Source organism: Sminthopsis crassicaudata, chromosome 2 (assembly GCF_048593235.1).
Source record: "Sminthopsis crassicaudata isolate SCR6 chromosome 2, ASM4859323v1, whole genome shotgun sequence".
NCBI classification, from domain to species: Eukaryota; Metazoa; Chordata; class Mammalia; order Dasyuromorphia; family Dasyuridae; genus Sminthopsis; species Sminthopsis crassicaudata.
This window is the reverse complement of record NC_133618.1, coordinates 238,675,380-238,703,139: the sequence shown is the minus strand read 5'-3', so window position 1 is coordinate 238,703,139 and position 27,760 is coordinate 238,675,380.

Here is a 27,760-nt window from a genome sequence, read left to right as displayed (position 1 = left end):
GTATTATTCATAAAAGCAAAATTAATAGAAATAAAATCAGAAGCATTATAGTTAGGGAAAAGTACATAGTCACCAAAACAGCATCTAGAGAGCAGAATGTAACAAACATTTAATCTATTACAAATCAGCTGTTCAGGATTTTGTAGCAAAAAGTTCATTTACATTATTTAGAAGTAAGAAGAAAAAAGCACACGCATAATTTGGAGTATTTATTTTGCATTTAATTGACAATAGCTTATCATGTCTAAAATATCTTTAATCCTGGCAGCAAAAATTTCCTGTGCCTTTTGATGTTTAATTATAATGAAAAGAATTTAGTAACTTACTACTTTATTGAATTCTCCTTTCCTAAAAAAGAAAGAAAAAAAAAAAAAAGCCTTTTACAAACTGAATTCTTTACAAGGAAAAATAAATAAATAAATAAAACTTGTGCCCACCAGTCACCAGGACAACAAGGAAGCATTTTATTTCACTTGATACCAAATATGAATAAATAAAATTTAATTGAGAAATTTCATTTTACTTTTCCAACAAATGTAGTGTCATTGTAAACATCCCATCAGTACATAATACTTAAGTTTAAGTCTCACAAATGGAGTCTAGCTTTTACCTTTTCTGACTCAAAGAAAGCTACTTATTATACATGAAATTGCAATGGCATAATGGAAGACTTGAATTTGAGGTGCAGCTTACCATTTCCTGCTTTGTGATCATGGACAAGTTTTCCTCACATAATAAAGGATTTGGAGCTAGATCTTGGGCTGTGGAGCTAGATCTTGAGCTGAAAAGGACTTCAGGGGCCATCTGGTCCAAAGCTCTCATTTTTACAAAGGAAGAAATCCAGACAGGGTTCACAGTTTGCCCAACATCAGATAGTGAGGGATAATGTTGGTATATTCCTACTTCAGTCTTCTGCCTATCAAACTCTTCCCACAGTGCAACTTGATATTCCTCATGGCCTCTTCCACCTCGGTCTTCTGAAATTCTGTGGTTCTTAATCACTTTAACCTCTCTGATGCTCAGTTTCCTCCCTCTGGAATACAGAGATATCAAAAGTACTATTTCATCTAGAGGAAACATGGTATAATGAATAAAGGGTCGGTCACAGAATCAGAAGGAATTGAGTTCAAATCTTGCTGATTTTGTAATCCTGGTCAAGTCACTCCCTCTCAGACAATTCCTCTCCTTTCTTCCCCTGAACTCCTCCTCTCACCCCAGCTCTCTACGATTATAAATTGCAGGACATCTATGATTCAAGGGAAAATGAAATCTATACAATTGTGAGATCCAAACAAATTAAGAGATATTTGAAGGAAAAAAACTCAATTTCACTTGAAAGGGGGAGGGGCTATAAAAAAAGGTAGCATCAAGAATAGGACTTGAAAGAATGGAGGGAGGCAGCTAGTTTGCACAGTGGATAGAGTGCTGGCACTAGAATAACAAGGATTAATCTGGCCTCAGAGCTATGTGACCCTGGCAAGTCACTTAACCCCAAATGCCTTGCCAAAAAAAAAAAAAAAAAAAAATGGAGAAACTTCACAGGTGGACATGGGAAAAATCAATTCCCCACATGAGGAATAGCATAAGCAAAGTTAATAGAAGAAAGAGAGCAGAATGAGAAGAAGGGATAGAGAATAGTACAATTTTGAGAAATTAGATGATAAAAATCACAGATATAGAGCTGGAAAGGTCCATAGACATCATTGGGTCCTTCTAATCAAATTTCATTTTATAGCTGTGAAAACTGAGGCCCATAGAGGTTAAATAATTTGCCTGAGTTCTCATAGGTAGTGTGTATGTGTATGTGTATGTGATTATATTTATGTGTGTATGTGTGTGTGTGTGTGTGTGTGTGTGTGTGTGTGTGTGTGTGTGTTGGGGAGTTGTAGTAGAGGCTTCCTAACTTCATCTCCAATGTTCTATCCATTGCATCATGCTATCTTTATCTGTGGAAAAGAAACTATGGAACAATATAGTGGATTTTTAAAAATCATCATAACTCACTTTATATCACTTTATATATTATTTAAAATAATACCTCATTATGGCATGGCAATATCACCAGGCTATGTTATTTGACCCTAAGCTCTGGAAGTTCCTACCAAACTAGAAAGATGCTGATTTATCCTGGATAAACTATCAACCATGAACCAGTTTAGAAAGTGTGGAGACATCTTGGATAAAAAAAAGTTGTCCACCAAGTGATAGATATTTGTAGTTATAACGACTCATGAAAAAAACCTAAAAGAAACAAAATTAAATTAAATTAAAAAAAAACAAAAAACAAGAGAAGAAAACAAAAGAAACTAAGAAAGGTTAGGGACTATAATCTACAACCGGGAAGGAAATGCCCAGAATGAAATTCTGTTTATGAAGTATGAAGTCAGCTGTTCTAGACTGGACCTGACCCAAGCAAGTTTAAGGTTTCACACTAGAATAAAATGAGACACAATTATTAGTCATTTAAGAGTTAACAAATGTATAATTAGAGAGAAATAAAGTACTAAATTAATTTTTTTAAAGAGTTAACAAAAGGAAAATTCTCCTGTCATAGCAGAGAAAGATATTTAAGAAGGACACAGAGGACATCTCAAGTGAATTCAACTGAGTCATCTTGACCCACTTGCTAAATATCAAAAGAATTTCCTGGCTGTTTGTATACACTACATAAGCTTAAAGTAAATTTATTTATTGCTAGTGACAGAGGTATACCTGTTGATTGACACAAGAGGCAAATGTTGGGCAGCAGTATAATAATCATACATGAACATACACAGAGCTTGTCCTGCTGTTCTTAGTCTCCTTGGTTGTCAGCTACAATTGGTAAAGCCAAAACATAAGTGCTCCAAGAGGCCACAGTTTTAATTGAAGAACATTTTGTCATGAATGGCCTGGCTTTAGAGATAGCACACTATATGAGTAAAAGTGATAGACTCAGGAACAAGTGAGCTCAAGCCCACCTCTGATACATAATAGCTGACAGGTTCCTTCTCCTTTAAGGTAAGAGTAGGGAACATCCAGCCCTCACTATAAGGTCCTTGAAATCATTTGGTCTGGCCCTGCCTAGGCAGCCACAGGCGAACATGAGCAGAAAGTTAGATACAACAACTTCCCACTGATAAGAGTTTTTAAGTGGATATTTTTGTATGGCCTATGAATGATATTACAAATATCCAAATGGTCCTTGGCAGAAAAAAGTTCCCCATCTGCTCTAAATGCCCCAGGCAATTTCCTAAACCCCTAAATTACAAAGGAGTTGTGAAACTGCATTGGTAAAGCAAATTTCCAAACTGGAAATATGTGTTTATGCATTAATATATGTCTATATGAACACACATCTAATGCACTCACACATATATAATACACATGTAAATATGTATAGTAATTTAAATATACATACATTGTTTAATCATTTCAGTGACATCCAACTTTTCATGACCCTATTTGGGGTTTTTTTTGAGAAAGAAACTATAGTGCTTTGCCATTTCCTTCTCAAAGCTCATTTCATATGAAGAACCAAAGCAAATAAAGTTAAGTGACCTGCTTAGTATCTGAGGCTGGATTTGAATTCATGAAGATGAGTCTTTCAGATTCCAGGCCCAAAAATATTTATTAAGTTCTTACTTTGTACAGCATATTGTGCTGGATGCTAAGTGATAGCCAAAACATTGTAAGAAAGTCATTCTATCTCTTTAGACTCAGTTTCCTCATTTACCTAATAAGATATGAACTAGATGCTTGAGGGTGATTTTAATTCTAAATCTTTATCCAATAATCCTGTGTTAAGGTACCTGCCCTGAAGGAGCTTATGATCTAGTAAGGGGATAAACACAAACTGCATTATAGTATAAATACATTAGAGAGGCACAGAACAAAGCACAGCATGTAGTCTGAGGGAAACTATTCCCATCACCAATCAGGATAATCAAGGAAGATTTCCTGAAGGAGGTGTTATTTGAGCTGGGCTTTCAAAACTAAGAGACTCTAAAGGCAGAGTACGGAACAGCATTCCAGATAGAAAAAAACAATGAACAAATTCACAGAAGCAGAAGACTGGACTTGTTTTGGGAAGACAAAGAGTTTCTCTGGAAAAGAGAATACATGAAACTCATTTTTAGAATGATCCAAGAGAGAAAAATATAATACAAAAAAGAAGGGATGGTATGATCTTTAATCCTTCTGCCAGTGTCATTCTTGACAAATTAACAAATTGTTAAAAGTCAAGAAAATTGAAAAGTACATTCTTCACAATGAAACAGTATTCTAAGTTAAGGAGATAGGAGGTACATTCCAGGCCCTTAGGGAGAAAACAAAGATCCTAAAAGAACAGTTCAGAACATACCTAAATACTTCATTCCTTGATAAAAACCAGAACCCTGACTGATAAGTTCTGTTAATGTGGGAAAACATTTCCATGGCAGCATACAATAATCACTACTGAGCCTACTACCTGAATAAATCTAAAAAAATGCATTTTAGCAAGATTTTATTTTACTAGAATTAAATTTGTTTCCGGGTTTAAAACATAGTTACCTCTCATTTGAAGAATAGCTAAATTTATACTCGTATTATTTACACAGTATTTGATACCATAGGTTTACATCTATTTACATTAAGGATCTCTGATTTCACAAGCATGGGAACTATCTCTACTGAGGTAAATTATACCTGAATCTTGGGGAGTCTTAGGGAGTTACCTATAGGTCAGAGAAGATAATTAACTTTCTCACAATACTGTAAATTTCAGAGCTAAAATTTAAACTTAAATTTTCTCAACTTCAGAACCTGGACTCTATCCATTATTTCACACTGCCTCTTCTCCCATCTCCTCCCTTATTATGTAGCTTATTACTATCTTTTTCAGCTACTAATTAAAGATACCCCTACAGTCAGAAAAAAAATAAAAAACAACAACCAACAGCTAACAAATGAACTAAATTTCTTTTCTTTTTTTTTATTATATATTTTTTTATAATATTATCCCTTGTATTCATTTTTCCAAATTATCCCTCTACTCCCTCCCCCGATGACAGGCAATCCCATACATTTTTCATGTGTTACAATATAACCTAGATACAATACATGTGTGTAAATACCATTTTCTTGTTGCACAATAAGCATTAGATTCCGAAGGTACATGTAACCTGGGTAGATAGACAGTAGTGCTAACAATTTACATTCACTTCCCAGTGTTTCTTCTCTGGGTGTAGCTACCTCTGTCCATCATTGATCAACTGGGAGTGAGTTGGCTCTTCTTTATGTTGAAGATTTCCACTTCCATCAGAATACATCCTCATACAGTATTGTTGTTGAAGTGTACAGTGATCTTCTGGTTCTGCTCATTTCACTCAGCATCAGTTGATGTAAGTCTCTCCAAGCCTCTCTGTATTCCTCCTGCTGGTCATATGAACTAAATTTCATTTGTAAATGATTTGGATTGAGCTTAAGTATAACAATACAGTGCAAAAACAAAAAACACTTCATTCCAAAACATTAATATTGAAGGGAAAATAGCTCAAAGAGTTGTTGACAGCATTACCTTATAGACAAAATGCATTTAATATCCTAAATGGTCTTCTAGTCTACTTTACAAAAAAAATGGGCCTTTCCTAAACAGGGAATGTTAAGGTATTGAAGTACAATATTCTTTTAAGAAGGGGCATCTTAAAATGGTGGGTTCCAAAAGACCTCCTTTAATACATGACTCATGTAGTGCTTTTCTTCATGACTACAAATAATTTGCTAAATCAGAACAGTGCCACATAAAAAGACACTATTCCAATATGCATACAGTATTTTTCCTTTCTATTTGAAGTTGATGACATATTTATCAACTTGATGTATGGGTGTGACTAAAAAGGACAAGGTATGTATGTAGATAGCAATTCTTTCTACATTCTGCACCCATTAAAAATTGTACTACGTTTTGGGGATCTGGTTACTTGGCAAAACCTTGAACAATTTGAGATTCTCCTTTTTGAGTCTGTGTCAATACATCATGACAGGATTTGGTTTAGAATTGAGTCATTAGATTTTCTCATCTGTAAAATAAAAGGGTGAGAATAAAAGAATATAGTCTCTTCCATCTCTGACATTTTATGTTTTAAAATCCTATGATAAGACCTATAATTTGCCAGTATTTTCCCACAACTTGGGTTAGATTTAGAATTTCCCTCCCACAGCAGGAATTAATTATCACTAAAAGATAAAAAGCTGTCTATAAGACCTGAGTGACCTTTACTTCCTTTGTAATTTCTTGATCATCTAGCAGAATAAAAAAAATAAAGTCCTAGTCCTAGGGACCTGGCTTTTCAGACTTGGTGGGTGCCAGAGACTATAAGAGTGGCAATATCTTACCAGAAGTGCTTCTATAAGGAGAGGCTCCATTCATATCAAAGCTAAAGCTAAATGCCATGATAGCCTGCCTATATTAAAGCAAAGTATACCTCCTTGTTAAGCTGCTGAATGACTTACAGTTGTCTTCTTTCATCCTAAAATTGAATCTGATTACTAGTGCAAATGTTAGTTCCCCTTTCTGATAGATGCCTTCTACCTCTGACATTCTTTGTTCTAAGGTGTCCTTCCAACCATGACAGTTGATGTTCTAAGATCTTTTCCAGCTTTGACGTTCTTTCTTCTCTTTGAAGCTCTTAACATTTTAAATTTCAAGGTCTTTTCCAGGACTAACACTATGTTCTAAGTTTCTTCTAGCTTAAATGGTTTATAATCTAAGCTTCCTTCAAGCTCTTACCTTCTATGGTCTAAAGTCTCCTCCAGTTCTCTTTCATTTCTGTCGTTCTTCATTCTTTGTTCCCTTTCAAGCTCTGACATTCAGTGTCCTAAGACTCCTTCCATCTCTGACATTCTGTATTCTAAGGTGCATTCCAGCTATGACATCCTAAGTTCTAAAGTCTTTCCAGCTTTGACATTCTCTGATTCCAATTTAGTTAGCTAGTTGTTTGACACACTAAGTACCAAATAACATGATTATAGATTTTAGAACTGAAAGTCACAGAGCTTGTGTCAGAGGAATCATTCCAACTCAGGTCTTTCTGATTTAAATCCAACACTTTATCTGCAAAACCTCTTTTAAACATACCGGTTTCAAACTTTTTTCAATTTCCACATCCCTTGGCTTTCAATAAAGTAGGAGGGAGAGAGGGAGGAAACCTTAGTCCTCTCATTCCAAATCTAGAGATCAGTTCATAAGCTCTTGGTTTGAATTGATTTTACATTGAACTAACCATTTAAACCGAAATGAGCCAAACTAACCTTTTTTCTTTTCTTTTTTCTTTCTTTCTTTTTTTGGCTATTTGTAGATACAAGCTTAGGCTAATGTTATTCCAGAGCAGAGAGCTGCTGTCCTCATTTCTTCTTACTGTACACAAACTAGGTACCTGTCTTACAAGTGATTTTCCAGGGCTTTGTAATTCTAATGCATCATTTGAATTTGTACCAGCCCTAGATTTTCAGAGGTTGTGCCAACTCTTGACAGGTTCTACCACACTGGAAAGGCTTTGGCCAATTACAATAATATAACAACAACTAACATTTACATGGCTTTTTAGAGTTTGCAAAGAGCTCTATATGGGAGATCTTAATGACACATGGTCCTGGTAACATCTGCTTTCCAAGGGCCAGTCTCTTCTTCCTAAGGCTGGCTGCCTGGTGAGGAATTCTTTGGACTTGGCAAGATATAAAACAATCTATGCTATTGGCACATGTTATAGATAAAAAGAGAAGACATTTATTAATGTGTGTGCCCAGCACTGTACTTAAGTTCTGGGGAAACAATTTATAAAAAGAGACAGCCCCTATCCTCAGGAAGTCTATATTCTAAGAAAGGAAGACAACACATATAAGGGAGCTAGAAGCCTAGGAGGCCAGATATTGGGTAAGAGGTTGGAAAATTGAGAGCAAAGCTTCTTAAATTGTGTGTGATCCCATATGGGGTCATGTTACTGATTTTTTGGGGGGGTGAAAAAAGTGGTAACTGTAAAAAGTATCAGATATTCCAAGACAATTCTTTATGTAAAATAAACAAGCACATTCATCTCATTTCTATGCAAATTTGCTTTCATCTTTAATAAATGGTAAAATTACATGCATACCAATGAATTATTTTAAAATAAATTTCTTTATGATTTATTATCAGTAAATGTTTGATTTGTATGTCTATTTTATATACCTATATGCCTGGGGTCAAGTAAAAATATCTCTCAAAAGGTCGAGGAATCAGGGATTCCATTTAATTTCATTGATCAAGCAGTATTAAGAATCTTCTAGGTGATATCTGGCACTGTGTTAGGTATTCAGGTTACAAAGAAAAAAGCAAAACAATTCTAGACCTGAAGGAGTTATCATATTCTATTGCTGGTAAACAATATATACAGAAGAGTAAGTGAAAAATATAAACAATAAATATAAAAGGATATTGGGGGGAGTACCTTATCAAATCTGGATTAATATCCTCTTTTTAACAAATGCATAGGGGCAGCTAGGTGGTGCAGTGGATAGAGCACCAGCCTTGAATTCAGGAGCACCAGAGTTCAAATCTGGTCTCAGACACTTAACACTTCCTAGCTGTGTGACCCTGGGCAAGTCACTTAACCCCACCCTCAGAAAAAAAAAAAAATGCATATTAGCTATGTGTCCACTGGAAAATATACCTAATCTCAATGCCTCAAGCAACTCCCTAAAACTCTTAAGTAACTGTAGAGGGACTTACATCTTGAAGGTTCTGGGAGTTCTTTATATCAATTAGAATTTGTTGTGGACTAGATAAACAAACACAATGACTTACCTGTTAAAGTATCAATGAAGAGAAAGTGGAAACCACTCACTCAACAGTCTATACTGGACAGTCTATTCTCAGCCAGTAGCCCCTTTGAATTCCCAAGAAATCTTTGTTCTCCTATATACAAGTCCAACAAACAATAAACATCGATTAAATACTTATTCTCTGAAAGGTCCTGGACTGGTGCTTTGGAAAGATGATATTTATTTTTCTGCTTCCATATATAAAGAGATGACTGGCCAATTAACACCCTGTCCTTAGAATATGTGCAGATAACTTCTGACTGCTTCCTGTGGGTCATGATGGTCAAAAGACCCAAACTGGGTGAGGAGGAGGAGTCTTAATTGATTTTTGATCTGGAGCTCTATTTCCCCCCCTTCTTCCCCACCCCCCCCTTGACTCCTAGGGGACTTTCAAGTAAGAAAACTATTCTGAGCTGCTACATGGGAGAATGGGAGAAAGGCACTACCAAACTGAATCCCCAGCCCAGCCCAGCTGCCAGGGAAAAGCAAGCAGATAATTTGACCTCTGAATGCATCTTGAGTTATGGCTCTGGCTGTATTGAGTCATCAGTCTTTGCTACTTTTCAGTCAACCAAAAGACTTCTTATCATCACATAGGAGTAATTCTGAGTCATCATTGCAATATCAACTGCTATAGTTTCATGTGTTTGATTGACAGAAGGTAAAGAACACTGTTCAGGCTCTGTATAACCCATCAGGAAGAGCCAATGTGAACATGCTCTAAGTACGGGGCTTTCTGGACAGCTGAATTTCTTTTCTTTTCTTTTTTTCAGCTGAATTTCTCCAGCAGTCTCCCCACTGAAATTGTTCTCACTTGAAAGGTACTAGGGATGAGATATTTGGGGTGAGGTTGGGGGGGCACCATCGATGAGGAATTCAGGCTCAGCAGCCATTTAAGACTTTTCTTGACCATCCAGTATATGACCCACAAGACTCAGTCAAAGGATATCTGTGCATGTTTTAAGGACTGGCTTTTATTGGCCTTTTCTAATTTTCTAATTTGTCAAGCACATTGAAGGCAGAGACGGTTTTATCAAATGCTTTACGAATAGTCATCCCTCTAACCACTCTTCACTTAGCATTTTGTTTTTCAATCTTTTCAGTTGTATCTGACTCTTTGTGATCCCATTTAGGGTTTTCTTGGCAAAAGAGACTCAAGTAGTTTGATATTTCTTTTTCAAGTTCATTTTACAGATGAAGAAACTGAGGAAAACAGTTTGCCCACAATCACACAGCTAATAAGAGTCTGAGGTCAGGCCTTTCTGATCTCAGGTTTGGCACTCTATCCACTGAGCCATCTAGCTGCCCTTCACATAGCATAGGGCTCTGCATAGGAACTTAGGGAAAGGGATGATGGCACATAGTGGTTCAATAAATATTTATTGAATGAACTAGTGATTGAATAAATCTAGTAATTCAAATAAAACTAACAATAATTAATTAAGCACTTACCATATACAGGACATGCTAGGCCCTTGGGACATAGACAAAAAGAACTGAGATTTCTACTTTGCCTAGTTCAGAAACTTGTCCCTGTGGGAATTAGGCAAATCATTTAACTTCTCTGAGTTTCCTTGGCTATAATATAAAGGGATTGGACTAGAACCCAGGTCTCCTAATTTTCTCTCCTGCCTTGCCAATAATTAGCCACAGTAAGGTCTTCTCACTCAGCCAGTATCCTTCTGTAAAATGTGGGGAATGCATTAGGCCAAATCTCAAGGTCTCTTTCATAATTCTGACTCTCTTCTTTTAAGAAAAATTTTCTTCTCACAACTATAGCCAGAGTACTATAGCCAGGGCTGCTCTAATATTCTCTTCCAAATTCAAAGTCTAAAACTTAGTCTTTTTCAGAAAAAAAAAAGACAAAAAAGTAACTACTAGCTATCACACTTAATTGGTATAAACACACAGAAAACTTCACACATTCTAGAACATATAGGAGATAAATAAGTATCCTATTAAAGTGTCTCATTTCCATATAATGTTCAATATGACATAGAGCCCAGTTCAGTACCTTCCATCCAGGAATGGGTTCTGTCCACTCTTGATATTAAATATATGTTTCTTGAAGTGAATTAATTGTATAGAAGTATGATGAATATGTGATCAGGGGACTTAGCCTAACAAAGAAAAAGAAAGAGAAAGAAAAAGGAAAGAGAGAGAGACACACAGAGACAGAGAGACAGACATTGAGAGAGAGAGACAGAGACAGAGAGAGAGAGAGAGAGAGAGAGAGAGAGAGAGAAAGGGTGAGTGAAAATATTATGTTACTTGCTATGTGAATTTGGGAGAAGTCATTTCCTTTCTCTGGATCTCATTTTCCTTCTCATATTTTTCTTTTTCTTTTTTTTTTCCCCTTTTGTCCATTGAGATTAATTTTATTTAAATACAATGTTGTAGAAAAAAACAAAATTATATTTAAATCTCCTAAACACTGTTTCTTAGAAACACTTACCAAAAACCACCTTTAACAATAAACATTTGTTTTAGTCTTGCATGATACTAAGTTATTAAAAAAAAACTGACCAATACATTTTTAAAAACCCAACAATCTGACATCATATACTAAGTTCCAAGTGACTGCAGTAATGATGAAGTAAGACAGTTCTGGGCATTGGCCAAAAAGGTCTATATTCAAATCCTGTCTTAATATCTCTAAAATAGATTATAGAAATAGATATAAATGCAAATTAAGACATGGGCAAATCACTTTGTATTTTTAACCTTTTTTTTCAGCTACAAAATGAGAATGATAATAGAAACTACTGTTCATAAATGGCATTTATTTAGCAATTTAAGTTTTACAACTTTTTAAACTATTACTTAGATGTTTTTTTAATATATTATCTTAAATGCCTGTGCTGCCTTCTTCCCAGGGTTGTGAGGACAGCTTTGTAAAACCTTAAAGTGCTATATAAATGTGAGTTATCATTATTATTACTATTACTGGTGCATCCTGGAGTGTGGGTTTTAGATTGTTTTTTTTCCAGGCCTGGAAATGGATGTGAATTGAGTGATCCACAATTTTTTTTTTTACTGGTTCCCCTTGTGACCAGTAATAATATAATTATATCCATAAGTAATAATAAGGAGAGCTGATATTCTATAGTACATTACAGTTTACAGTATTTCCATTATAACAATCTTGTGAAGTAAATGGTGCTAAAGAACTATCCTTTATTATAAAATAGATATAAGAATGGTTTTTTTAAAAATCCTTAGTATTTTTTCTAAAATCTTTTTTTTTTTTTCCTACCTGAATACTCTGTATTTGGAATAATTGAGATGATGTGTTCAACAACAAAAACAATGATGAATTCTGTTGAAAGCAGAATACTTAGTGTGATATGGTGATATAATGGTTCTACAGTTGGCACATGCTCAGTGTGCTATAATGATGTAGTTGTACTAAGGTATTTAAGGGCTGAGAGGACTGGAGAGGAGAGTATGTGTGCTCAAGCCCCATCTCAGACTCCAGACTCCAGACTCTATCCCTGACCATCCTTGTGTGATGACTCCTGCTAAGACCAAGGCCTGTCCAGAGATACTCCAGAAAGCTAGCCCAGATGTTACAGTAATTAGTGGAGAAAATAGGAAACAACTAAGTGGTACTTTGTTTTCACACACACACACACACACACACACACACACACACACACACACACACACATACACACACCACACATGTAAATATAGCTTTTATTACTATAGTGTCCCATCTGGGAGCCAGAGATGCCAGTCATCTTTGCTTCTTATGGCTATAATAGTTTTATTCTACGATATAACCAATCATTCCATCCAAACCAAAAGGAACACCATGAGCAGAAAATATTTTTGTAAGTTAGTTCTTTTACAAAGATGTTTTTTCTTTTTTCTTTTTTTCTTGTTTCTTTTTTTTTTTTTTTACCATCTTCTACTTAAACTAATATTTTGAGACTATTTTAATTTTTTTTTAAATAACAGTATCATGCAAGACTAAAACAAATGCTTATTGTTAAAGGTGGTTTTTGGTAAGTGTTTCTAAGAAACAGTGTTTAGGAGATTTAAATATCATTTTGTTTTTTTTTCTACAACATTGTATTTAAATAAAATTAATCTCAATGGACAAAAGGGGAAAAAAAAAAAAGAAAAGAAAAATATGAGAAAGGAAATGACTTCTCCCAAATTCACAAATTAACATAATATGATAGTAAAATAATAGTAAAAATAGTTAAAATGCAAAAGACAATTTTGACTTCCAAAACAATGTGATTTCTATATCTATATTTACCTCCATCTAGAAATAGGTATATCTATATCTATCTCTGTGATATATCTAGCCTCAGACACCAGCTGTGTAAATTAGTAAGATCCTGGGCAAGTCATTGGATTCTATCTCAAAACTACCCCAGGATCTTTGCCAAGAAAGCCCCAAATGGGGTCACAAAGATTGTACAACAATATAAAATACATGTATGTATGCATGCATACATAATAGTACAGAAATATATGTGAACGGGGGTATCGGTGTCTGTATATAGCTTCTCATACCTGTGATAAAAATTTACTCTTCTAATTAATGCTTCTTTCTTTAACTGTGAATTACATTGATGTCTTGTGTACTGATAATGATTGTTTCATTGTTTCTGGTTGAAGTTGACAATAATAATGGTGATTTACAATCATGGTTAGAGTATGATTACACTATCACATATATCATCTCTTTTGAACCTCACAGCAACCCAGTAAAGTAGATTGTACAAATATCATTGTTCCCCTCTAACAAATGAAGAGACTGAGCCTAAGAAAGATAAACGGATTGAAGGTTAAAGGTTAAAAACTGCCAAAGGGCAGAACTAGAACTCAAACTGAGGTAGAAGCACAGATTTAGAGTTAAAAGGAGACTTAGGGGCCAGTTTGTGCACTCCATTTCACATGTGAGAAAACTGAGATCCAGAAAGGTTGTGACTTTCCCAAGTTCACATGATCACAAAGCTGGAATTAAATTCAGGTCCTGTGACTTGTAGTTTATCATTCATTCTCTTACACTAGGTCATTTGACGCCAAATTCATATAGTGTAGTGTCCTTTTCATGGTACTCCAATGCCTCAGGACATAGAAGACAATCTGACTCTTTGCTCCTTTCCTTTCCTGAAGAGAAAAGAGAAAAGATTTTTCATTGATTTGGGAAAAGGACCTCAAATTCACACTTTCCTTCACTGCTAAAAGTAAAGCTGTTTGTTTACTGTATTCCCAAGTCTTTGAAAACTTCTAAGCCTAGACTCAATTCCACAAGATTATGTCCTTGGGACTGAGAAGCCTCTGCCCATAAATAAGCATAAAGTAGGACTCATATGGATGATTCTCTCTTTTTTTTTTAATTTAAAAATTATCTTTTGTTTTCATATGACTTACATCTTATTATTCATTCCCCTCCTCTCTTTTTCAATGAGTCATCAGAGAATAAGAATAATAAAGAATAAAGAATTTTTAAAAACTGATATAACCAAATTTAATATTATATGTAGAGTTCTTTCCTGTTGAATTCTGTTTAAATTTCACTTTCCTCAAAAACTGAACCACTTTCTATCTTTCTGACCACATCTTACGTTTTTGCTTATACAATTCCCTATGCCTCCATCTCCTTTCACTAGTTAAATCCCTAGTTATCTTTTAAAGCCCCATTCAAATGCCATATTCTTAGGATTATAAGATTTTCAGGACTCTAGAAATGATCTAAACTTAGCATAGATAGCTCCACTGCCTACAAGTTAGAAATCATTTCAGTTACTGTCCTTTTTTGACCCATAGAAATATTAAAACTGAGAGATGTGGTAGAAAGGGTTGAATTTGGAGTCAGTAGAAACCTTTGTTTGCATCTAACCTCTCATATTTGCTAGCAAATCATTTAATCTCTCTGCACCTCAGTTTCTTCATCTGTAAAATGAAGATAATTATATCTGTGATATCTACCTCACAGGATTATTGGGAGGCTCAAACTAGAGAATCATCTGAAATGCTTTGCAAACCTTTCAGGGATTTCTAAAGGGCCTCATTATGTTATTGTAATTAATGGGCTTTGACCTGTATAACTTGTCCAAAGTTCAAGTGTTCCATTTCTTCTTAATAAAATCACTTGAGATAGCACATATTTAACCTATATCAGATTGCTTGCTATTTTGGGAAGGTGGGAGCTAAAGATAGGAGAGGGGAAAATTTGGAACACAAGGTTTTACAAAAATGAATGTTGAACACTATATTTACATAAATACTTTTTATTAAAGCTTTTTATTTTTTTAAACAAATACATGGACGATTCTTCAACATTAGCCCTTGCAAAACTTTGTGTTCCAATTTTCCCCTTTCCCCCACACACCCTCCCCTACATGACAAGTAGTCCAATATGTTACATATATTTTAGAAAAATAAAATATTGAGAAAAAAATAAAATCACTTGAGCTGAATAATAAACATTTCCCTTTAAAGCTAGAAAACTGCCATGATTTAATTTCTAGAAAATATGTCAGAAGGAAGGAAAACTACTATTAATTGCTTTGAACTTATGTTTATTACTTTGGTATTCTGTTCTCAAAAAAAAAAAAAAATCTCTTCCACTGTCATCTTGCTTTGATCAGGATATATATTTTCCTGAGTCCTTTTGTTATAAAAAGCTGGTATATTTTACACATGTAATTAATTATGAGCTCCACAATTACACATGCAAAACTGTGGTTTGAATGATCTAATTGTGCATGCAAATGGGCTCTAAAATGTTCATATTCAATGGTTAGTCAGCCAACCACTACATTTGGCATGTGCCAGGGCTTACCCTCATAACTCCAGAGAAGCCATTTCATTTTTCTTCTCTATGTTTTTGCCCAGGCTGCTCCCCAGTTTTTTAGAATGATCTCCCCCAGGTCCCTTCTACCCTCTGGAATCCCTGGCATCCTTCTAGACTTAGCTCAGGTGCCACATTCTACATGATGTCTTTTCATATACCCACAATTAATAGTATTCTCTACTTTGCATAAACTTACTTCTTATGTATTCTACATTTAGTTATTTGTGTATATGTTTTATGTCCATAGCCTAGTGCAATATTAGAACCTAGAGGAGAGACATTTGGTTGTTGTCTTTGTGTTCCTAATACTGCTGTCTTCCACATAGCATTTAATAAATAAACACTTGTTGAATAAATGGATGAATGAATGAATGAACTCTTCAAAAGGACACGTTATGCCCAAGGCTCTTACTAACAGGGACCAAACATGGACTGTGTTTCCACAGACAAATAAAACTGTGATTTTGCAACTGCTTAAAATTGTCAGGAAAAAAAATCAAGTCAAGCAACAGATTGGCATAGATTAAAACAGTTGACAGTGTTTATTAAGAATGAGCATTTTCTTTAGCTGTCTCCCATGTGGAATGATCTCCTTTTCCATATTTGCCTACTGTCTTCCTTAACTTTCTTGAAATATCAACTAAAATTTCATCTCTTAAGGAAGATTTATCAATCCCTCTTCTTTCTAGTCTGTCCCTCTATCAATTATTTCCTATTTATCCTACATATAGCATATATTTGTATGTACATATGTATGTATGTATGTATATATATGTATTTGTTTTTTATCTCCCACATTAAATTCTGAGCTCCTGGAAATCAGGGACCATTTTTGTTTCTTTCTATATCGTTAGAGCTTAGTACATAGTCTGGCATGTAGTAGGTAGTTAATGTTTATTGATCAAAGAATATGTTGAGAGCTTTGAAAACTTCATATAGGCATTTTTTTTGTTAGCATATATGATATCATATATACTTGTTCAAATAATTTTCTACTAAATAATCAATTGACTGATTAATTAACTGAAATTACAAAATCAGTTTTTTTTTTTTATTTTGGACCTGCCTAGAAACAAATTGCAAAATACATTCTGTGTGATTAGGGCCAATTTAAAGGACTGGAACATAAAGGAAAAATTGAGACAATTGTCCAGATATTTCAAAGGGAAGGGAACTTTTGGGTTGAATTACTTGAATAATTATATCAATTTTCCATTCCATTCTCATCTTTTAAATGAAAAGAGAGGTAGAACATAAGTACTCACACATTTTCCACATACTCTCCCTTAAAAGGATTACATAATAGTAGAGACGATGGTGCCTTACTAGTGGAACATGCCCTAGAACAGAAGTCAAGAAGCCTTGTGTTTGAGGCTCTGCCAGCTACTAACTGGGTGACCTTGAGCAAATTATTTTCCTTTTTTTGGGCTGGGTATTCTCATTTAAAACATTACAGAACATTAGAGAACTGGACTAGATGTTCTCTCTGAGTTCCAACATTTTCCAAGTCTGTATGATTGTTAGTATACCACTACTCAACAGCACACCAAAAAGTGACCATTTGACCTCTTTGTTATCTTTGTTTTGTATGACCACATATTTAGACTAGACCCTAAAAAGTCTTTATACCAAAAAAAATTCAAAATAGAGCATGTCAAATTTTATGCTTTTAACTCCCTCCTTCAATTACCAATATAATACAAAACAGAAAAAAAGATCTATTCAGTCTCATGAAAAATCCTTCTCCTCTTAACTAAACCTTTTTAAACAAAATGATTTTCTTCTATGAAATGAGGTCTTTTGAATTTTAAAAAGAATGAAACCTATGTCCTAAAAGGGATGGGGGAAGCTTTGATCGATTTACCAAACAGATCTAATTAAACAATGAATTCTATAAGGATGAGAGAACAGTTTCTTTGTACCACATCAAATATATTAAGGGAGAAAATACTTTATTTAAATGTTTGAAGCTAACCCAAAACAGCTTGAAATATAATAACCTCGGTTGTAAAAATGAAACCATATGTTCATCTGACATCAGTTTCCAAGACAATTAAAGGTCACTTTGTGTTCAACAAACATTCTCATTCTTCACTGATAGGCTTAAACTCTCAGCTAATATAAGAACAGGTGCCTCACCTGAAAAGGTCTATAGAAGATACTCTAAACAGGAAAGAGAGAAACATCCAAAATTAGGAAGCTCTGATTTTGACACCTTAGTATTTGACTTTTGAGGTCCTAGAATACACACACACATCCTTATAATCTGTGTGTATATGTGTATATGTGTGTATGTGTGTGTGTGTATATCCATTAGCTATATATAGGTATATATACATATATAACGATATATAAAGCTATATATGTAGTTCTATGCATATAGTTATATATATAAAACTCTCTATATAACTATCTATATCTATATCCATATATACTAAGTGTCTATATCCATATAGACTAACAATTGATTTTTAAATTCTTGTTATGCATAAACTAAAAGCATTTTCAAATCCTTGCTAATGTAATACTGTTCAAATCCAGGAAGTTCTAGGATCAAATGGACAATATTGAAAATAAAACTTGATGTCTTTCCCCTCCATTCTATCACTTCTCATAAAAAACACATCTACATAGTTTTGTCAGGAGCCTAGCAAACCTAGCTTCTTAGAACATCAGATATGGAAAAAAAAAACAAAAAACAAAAAAAACCTCAGCATTTGGGATTCAAAAGAAGACTTTTAAAGGAACTAAGCAATATTTGGAAAGTGCAGGTATTTAAATGTGGGGGCTGTGTCCTTCCACAATATCTCTTTAAGAATGGATATGCTGAAGAAAGACTTCAGAGTTCACTTTTTAAATAAGTGCGCACACACACACACACACACACACACACACACATGCAGAAAACATTTCCCAAAATGGGAGGGAAACAAATTGTTTGGTTTAAAAGAAAAGTAAATCTTACATGCATTGATGGGAACCAAGGAACAAGTTCATAGGAATGAAAAAAATTAATCCTCTCCACAGGCATATAACTTTCCTGTGTAGAGGAAACACATTTTGGTGATAATGAATTTACCCAAAGATCAAAATAATAATGAGCTATGTCTTTAAGCTCTTCAGGACATGTAAACTGAGTTTTATGTTTCTCTTTCTGATTGATCTATTTCACAGCATGCTCTTAGAGAAAAATGAATATATCTCCAATCTAATAAAGCCATGGGCACACACACCCAGTAGAAAAACTTTTTTTATTTTATCATTTATTTTGATTTAGCACTTTTATTTTCAGTGTTGATGTTACTTAATACTGAAACAACACCGAGGCAACCATTCACCTGGTGTGTATATACCACTGAGCTAGAAAGTGGATTTACTTAATTAAGGGAGATCACACTTACTGCAATCACTAGTCCCTTCTTCCTGCCCTTCCCATGCCCTAGATATGGGAACTTTCTCCAATATCCCCACTGTGCTTTAGACAGGGTTGCACAAAAGGCAGCATGTAGTGAATGCATATTTATATGTGCATGCTAGTTGTAAACTATATTAAGGGAGTTTTATAGAAAATCAGGGGAAAATGCAGTGCATTTTTCCTTAGACGCTACAAATGCTACAAGGTGGAAACAGATTGGCAGAGACAAAAGGTGAAAATGCTAAATGTGAGGGACTATAAGAAGAAAGGCACACTAATTGATGCCTATGTAATGAAGCTGAAAGAAAGGCTCCATATATACAAAAACGTTTAAAGTAGTGCTTTTTTTCTCTAAATTGAAAGGAACTAGAAAGAAAATGCCCACTGAAAGAGGAATGCTGAACAAATTATAATATGGAATGTAATATTATTTGGCCATAGTAACTGAAGAATTCTGAGAGAGTTGGGAGGATTTTTACGATCTGCTGCAGACTAAAGTAAGCAGGACAAAGAGAACAGCTTACACAATGACCATATTAATGTGAATGAAAACATTGAAAGTTTAGAATTGTACAATGTAGCATCTAATTATGATTTCAGAGGACTGATGGTAAAGTATACCTACTATCTCTTGGAAGAGAGGTGATGGACTATCAATGCAGAATGAGACATATATTTTCAGATACACCCAATATATTGATTTGTGTTACTTGGTTGTAGTTAATTGTTATGTGGGAAAGTTTTATTAGGGGAGAAGGACCTTTGGGAAATAATAACAAAAATAAAAATAAATAAAGGGTATCAAGAAGATACTTAAAATAGAGAAAATTAAAAGAAAAGCTTAAATCTTTAGGAAAAGGGAGATAAAGTAAATATAATCAAAAACTAGTATTTGTTAAAGTTCCTAATTTTCTAATCAAAATGTCTCTGTTCTTGAAAAATTAGCATGATTGAAAAGTCATTAAGAGCAAGATAATTTTTTTCATTAAAAAAATATTTTTAGGTCCCCTTTGACATTATACTCAGTGTAGCCAACCCTATAATACTACATAGTCATCCTTGGAGAAATACACAGCAGCCCAAAAGAATCTGCTGTTGATCTAAGCTAGAGAGCATTTTGGAACTATGCCCAAAGGGATATCAAACTATGCATATTCTTTGATTTAGCAGTGTCTCTACTGGATCTGTATCCCAAAGTGATCATAAAAAAGGGAAAAGACCCCATATGTGCAAACATTTGTGGCAGCCCTTTTTGTAGTGTCAAGGAGTGCATGCCCATCAGTTGGGGAATGGCTAAGTTATGGTATATGAATATTATGGAATATTATTGTTCTATAAGAAACAATCAGCAGGATGGTCTCAGAAAGACCTGGAGAAACTGACATGAACTGATGCTGAGTGAAGTGAATGAAACCAAAAAAGAACATTGTACATAGCAACCACAAGATAGAGTCGGGATCAGGCTAGTTTCAATGGTCTTGTGATAAAGAAAGCTATCTGCACCCAGAGAGAGGACAATGGGGACTGAATATGCATCACAGCATAATACTTTCACCTTTTTGTTGTTTGCTTGCATTTGCTTTCTTTCTCCTTTTTTTTCCTTTTTGATCTGATTTTTCATGTATAGCATCTTAAATCTGGAAATATATATAGAAGAATTGGACATGTTTAACATATATTGGATTAGTTGCTATGTAGGGGAAGGGTTAGGAAGGGAGGGAGAAAAATTTGGAACAAAAGGTTTTACAAGGGTGAATGTTGAAAACTATCTTTGCATGATTTTGAAAACTTATTTTAAAAAAAGAATCTGTTCTAAGCCTCCACACCAGAAATATAAAGTGGATGAAGGGCCCACATTATTCAGATTAAGATACTCATTTGTAGGAGATATTCCTTCAAATATATGTCCACATATTTTAGACTACTTGAATTAAAGAGGTGCAAAACAAGTACTGCATTAAGCATATGGAGGAAAAGATCAGTATTGACAAGATGAGATCCTCGAAGGGTTTCATGTAGGAGGTGATATTTGAATTAAATTTAAAGGACCAACCAAAATTCATCCAATGAAGGAAGAGGAGGATATTATAAACATAGGGAACAGAGGCAGAAAAGTCTAGAATGTCACACAATGGATAATGTCAGACCTAGGGTCAAGAAGACTCAGACACTTAGTAGTTTCATGACCTTGGACAAGTCACTTAACTTCTACCTTAGTTTCCTCAACTGTAAAGTGAGGAGAATAATAACATACTTCCCAGGGTTGTTGTGAGGAACAAGTAAGATATTTATAAAACTTAGCACAATGCTTGGCACATAGCAAGTCTTTAAAAATATTTATTTCTTTTTTCTCTCTATCATTTGTCAACTGGGCTGAAGTATAGAATATATTTCAAGGTACATAAAAATATAAGAGATAAGATGAGGATGGCAAGTTGTTGTCAGCTTTGAATTGTCAGATGAAGGAATATGAATTGGAATTATGAGTGAACCACTTAAAATTCCTGAGCAGGGTAGTAAAACAATCATGTCTATAATAAGAAAGTCAAGTTTTGTCTTTAGTATGGATTGGATTGAGGAGAGAAGGGAGGAAGAAAGATTGGTTAAGTTGTTTAAATTATTAATTCATGTGGTGATGCATTTTGTTAAAGCAATGGAAGCAAGATTTCATTAAAGTGATTTCATTAAAGTGAAAGTTAGCAAATAGGGTACAGATCACACTCAGAACAAAACTACAAGCAAAACAGAGGACAAACGCCACTGGTAGGTATAAGCAAGCTGCAATGTATTTCCCAAGATGCTTTAGGGAGAGGAAAGAGGAGTGATATGATTGAGAACATCTCTGATCAATAAAAGAGAAGGACCAAAATGAGAGATGGCAGCAAAGTGTCAGAGTGGGTAGAGTAACAGGTCTAGAGTTAGAAAGATTTGATTTCAAATACAGCTTCAAATACTAATTAGTTGTGTGACCTTGGGCAAATCAATTAACCCCCTCTTTGTCTCATTTCTTCATCTACAAAATGGAGACACACAGGAGAAGGAAATGGCAAACCACCCCAGCATCTTTGCTAAAAAAATCAAACATAATAGAACAATTGAACAACAACAAGAATAAGAGGTGGTAGAGAAAAGCCTGAGTTCTATATTGGTTCCTTGAGATATTAAAGGACCAGAAAAAGAGCTCCAACCAGCCCAATGCGGGAAATCTTCTATGGAAGGTTTATGCGAAGACATGGAAAGGGATTTTCAACAAATGAGAAGGATAAATTTGAAAGGAGTTAACACTGTTGTAATCTTAACTTTTCAAGGTATCAAAATATTATTCCACTTCTTACCAAATTCCAGGGAAATTCATATTTTATATTTGCATAATGCTTAACATTTTACAAGTCACCTTTCCACACAAATCTTTGCTGCTCAAACAGAATTTACTGCTTCCAATAAGATCACTTAAGCAACAGGACTTTTTCATTGAATGCTTTAGGAAATGTTTAGCCTTGTGTTCCTCAATAGGAGCGATAATCTTCACAATAATTATGAAGGTGGCAGGATAGGGATTTGTATTCCCATTTTACAGACAAGAAAACTGAAACTTAGGGAGAGATAAAGAAAAGTCTAGCTTACTGAAGCACCCAATAGCTACCTGTCGCATAATTAGTTACTCTTGTGGTGAAATTCTATTTGAAAATCAGAACTGGGTTAACCTGAAAGGAGCTGTCATCTCCCTATCCATTCACTTTTAAGAATTCAATACTATAGAATTCTTAGAACTTTTAGCTTGGACATTGAAAACTTAGGGCTTGCACAGAGTCTGTTTTTTGTCCTTCATTCTGGAAGAGGATCATGACATCAGGGAGGTGCTGCCATGACAGAAAAGTGAATTGATTTAAGTGAGGGAGGGCTGTGCAAGGTCACCAGCCTCATTTTTTCCTCTGGAGCCATCTGGGTCCAGTGGCCAGATATAGATCTAGATAATTGGAGATGGACTTCTGCAGAGAGTCTAGCCAAAATTCAAATGACCTTTTAATAGCTTGTCCTCCTTTGTTAGGTGTGCAAAGAAAGAAAGAAGAAAAAAAAAAAAAGATCCACCTGCATATATATTTTTTACCTTGTTTCTAGGGAATTTGAAGCAAGCTTTTTGCATCTTTTCAGATAAAATTTGGTTTTCCCCATACTGTTGGAAAGGATTCTCTTCATTAATTTAGAACTGTCTGCAACCTCAGAGGGCAGTTTATCTCTGAAGAGCTCTGCATATATCTGACATTTCAAGATCCGTTATAGTAATGTGAGCTTTATTATAAATGTGAAATCAACCAGGAGCTAGGAACACATCCACTTACTTTTTTATAATTTCATTCTCCAATTTGCCATTTACAGAGAACACAAATTAAGCAACATCTTTCAGAATTAAAGTGTTACTCAATCTGCTTGCTTTCTTAAGAAAGAATTAGATCAAATGACTGCATTATCTTTGGACACTATCCTGTTTTTGAATAAGGCAATAATGAACTTTAAAGTTCATTATAGTAAGATCAATTTGTGATTGATTTATTCATTAGAAAAGGTCATCCACTATAACTAACTTGAATTAATCAAAATAGCATTATAAAACATTGGACTGGGAAAGCCCTTAGATTTCATGTAGTCAAACCTTGTTGGGATAGCTAGGTGTTGCAGTGGAGAGAGAATCAGGCCTGGAATCAGGAAGACTCTTCTTCCTGAACTCAAATCAGCTCTCAGTCACTTCCTAGCTATATGATTCTGGAAAAATCACTTAACTCAGTTTCCTCATCTGTAAAATAAGCTGGAGAAGGAAATAGCAAGCCACTCCAATATCTACTAAGAAAACCCCAAATAGGGGTACAAAGAGTTGAACACTACTAATCGACAAAATAACAATCCACTTCTGTGGAGAAAAAGAAGATTCATAGAACTGAAGTGATTTATCTAGGAACACATTGACAGTAAGCAATACTGTTAGGATTTGAATGAAGAGGAGCTTCTGACTTTACTTTCCACTATATTAGAAGTAGGAAATACATCAAAAGTCTTAAAATGGAGGTTTATAAAATATCTTTTCTTTATACACTAAAGTCAATTTAAAAAATAATTCTTGGTTAACTTCTTAGTACTCAAGTTTATTAAATAATAAGCTATTGAATGCAAAAGTATACAACCACTTTGGCAAAGCAGAAAAACATTCTCTAAGAATACAGAAGGAGACAGTACTGATGAAACAGGAAATAGGAATCTGACAATTCTGGAAATACCAGTATCTTCTGCCACTCTCCACAAAGGAATCAGCTTTAATTGGATTATCCTGATTTAAAGGATGGCAAAAATGTCCAGAAGGCAAATATTAGGAAACCAAAGTTACTACCACCAAGCCCTTCTGGCCACACCATACTAAATGGATTTCAAAATAACTGGCTGAAAGGCTTAAAAAAAAAAAAAAATTCCTTCAAACTGGTTATTGTCATAGAATACTTTTCTTCTCTCCTCATCACTCCAAGTTCCCTAGTTATAGAAGCACAGACTCTTAGAACTGGAAAAGACCATAGAAATAATCTAATCTACTACCTTTATTTTACCAAAAAAGAACTTGAGGAAAATTCAGGAGAACTGTAAGATCAGACCAAATTGGGACTTAAATCAAAGTCTTTTTTACTTTTGACTTTGACTACCTTCTCAGAACTCTATAAATTTTTTTTACTGTATTTAATTAGTCATTTAAGTATTAAATTAATTATGTATTTAGTTATGTAGTTCTGTATGAGTATAAGAAGCATATAGAAGTGACCTCAGCCCCACTATCTCTGAGGTTGGGTTCTCCATAACCAATGGGAAAATGAAACTCTTGATCAACAAGTTGATTGGCCTAAACCATGCAGTTCAACTGGTTTGACAGATTTTTTTTTTTTCACTTATTGACCGGTAACTTTAGTGTCATATGAACCTAGCGAGCCTGAGCAGTTACTTTCTGAAGCACCCCCAAGGCAATGGGCCAGTTTGAATGCAAAAGGATTAAAACTCTGTGGATGAACTCTGGATATGAATTATTGATGAGTTGAATAATGTAGTATAATTATCTCTGTAACCATTTTCCATGTTTTAATTTTTATCCTTAATTCCTGTTGATTATTTTCCTATCAATTCCTGATAAAGGTGAGTGGGCTGCAGGGAATAAGATCTATCACCAACCAAAAGCAAAAGGTAGTACTGGAAGGGTTGATTGGGATTTGAGGCATTGCCATGAAAAAAAATTGATATTTTAACTTCAGGTAGACAATTGACTTCCCAATCTAAATCCTCTCCTCTAGCTTAATTTCCTTGTAAACAGGGGTGTGCTAGAATTAGCCCCTCTAGCTCTTGAAAGCTCATTGTTAATTTTTAGTAAAGATATTTACAGTTCAGAAATCAGCAAATGCTACAACTCAGGGCTTGATTTATTGTTTTGTTGATTGTATAGACTTTAAAAGGTAATGGGGAAAATATTAATGATGCAGATTAAATTTATTAATGTGTCATAATCCATTTTCTCCTCCAGAAACCCATTTGCTAAAACTTTACCAGAACATCCCTACTTTATAAGAGTATATGGCCTTTCTAGGCTTTGAATAATTCTATGTGCAGGATGTGTAGAATAAGTAAGATATAATGAGATATAAGGATGTTCCCCTTTTAGACTTTGAGTGGATGTATTTGCAATTCTAAGTGTGTTCTACTTTGGTTCCCAACCAGTGAGATCATTGATTGACCTGGCAATGTTAGCATAATTCTTCACAAAGTTTCCATAGCCACTAAATCCTAGAAAAGGACATTCTTTGAATATGTCCAGATGGTGAGTGCTTCTATTTTTTCTGGGTCAGTGTTTAATCCCTGTAGAAAAACTTTATGGCCTATATCCAGATCTTTCCAGTATTCTTCCTACCTTCTAGAACTGAAGTCAGAGATTGTTATTAGCAGTAATAGTCATAGTAGCTATAATAGTAGTACTTAGTATTATTTGTATATTATTTGTATTAATACTTAACATTAATGAGAATAATTGTCATTAACAATAGTAGTTACCAGCTTTATATATCTTGCCATGTTCCAGGCCCTCTGCTAAGTACTTTACAATTATTATCTCATTTGATCCTCATAATAAGCCTGGCAGGTAGATGATATTATCCCCATATTACAATTAAGGAAACTGGGACAAACAGAGGGTTAGTAACTAGCACAAAAATCACACAGCCAATAAGTACCTAAGTCCAAATTTGAACTCATGTCTTTTTGACTTTAGGCCCAGAGCTCCATCCACTGAGTCATCTAGCTGTCTTTCATTGAGGAACTTAGCTAAAATTAAGAGAGAAATAATAGAAACACATAAAGAAAAATAATTTCTTAAAACCTTCATCTTTATTTCAGAGGTTCAATTATCTTTTTTTTTTTTTTTAATCCTTTTTTCATTAGGAAAGAGATGATTGGCTCACACTCAAAATGAATGATCAAATTCAGAAAAATTCAGTGAGTCAGTCTAGGAAAGCATCCTGGAAGATTGAAAATTTTGAATCATCCTTAGTATCAGTGGACCCATTTTCATAAGAACTGAGGTCAAGCATCACAAACTGAAAAGTATCACGAACTAATAATAGCAAACTTTTGCAGTCAGTCCTGTCTGAAATATTATTACATGCCTCTGGTCCCTATCCTCCAGCCCATCAGCCCTTACAAAAACTATCACCAACCCTTTCTCTGCCATCTTTCATTTACTAATCTGCTGCTGCTGCCTATCCCCACTCCCTCCTTAACTGTTTTTGCCCTAAGTGGAAAAAAAATGCTAATGATATCTCTGATTCCAATACTTTTTTAAAACAGTTCATGAAACTAATATAATTTACTTAAAGTTAATTTTAATAATAATGGTGACAATAAAGAAATTGGTTAGAAATTCTATAATTTAATAACAAAAGTACCATTACCCTTAAAATTTTAAAGTCATTTAGCATACGACATAAGCTTTAATTTTAATTATTTTTCTTATGTTTCCTTTCTATCCACTATAGTTTGGCTTTCTCTATTTGAAAAATAAATTTCTAGAGAGTTCTACTTTACTCATTTTCAAGATACTTAATTAAAAATCAGTTAAAAAAAAAAAAAAACACAAAAAAAACCCCAAAACACTAATAATAGAAATCCCTAAAATTGTTTTTTACTCCTTCCTGTAATTCAAAGATTTAAATATCAACCCCTTTGCATTAAGAAAGAAATAATCATCCCCAAAATAAATTATGAAATTCTCAGCTTAGTCAATCTGTCTTTGAAAGCATACTGGGAGACTACAAATTCATTACCGTCCTTCATCTAAAGGAATTCATTTTGTTCATAACTGAGGTCAGGGAGGGAGTGTATGGAAAGTGTCATGAGCTGAAAGCAAACTTTTGCAGTTAGTTCTGTCTGGAATATTCATTCTTTTTAACTAATTTTCAGGAAAAGACGTAGAGGAGCAACAACCTTGTTTGAAATGGAGAATATGAATTTTTTTTTTAATAGCAACAAAAAATCTCAGACACTCTCTATATGTAGAAGATTTAGAAATTTGTATGGATAGTTATTTCATGAAAATGAGTTCTTGCACTCAGATTTAAAAGAATATAAGCCATTCTCCAATTGATAAATGGTCAAAGGATATGAACAGACAATTTTCCAATGGAGAAATT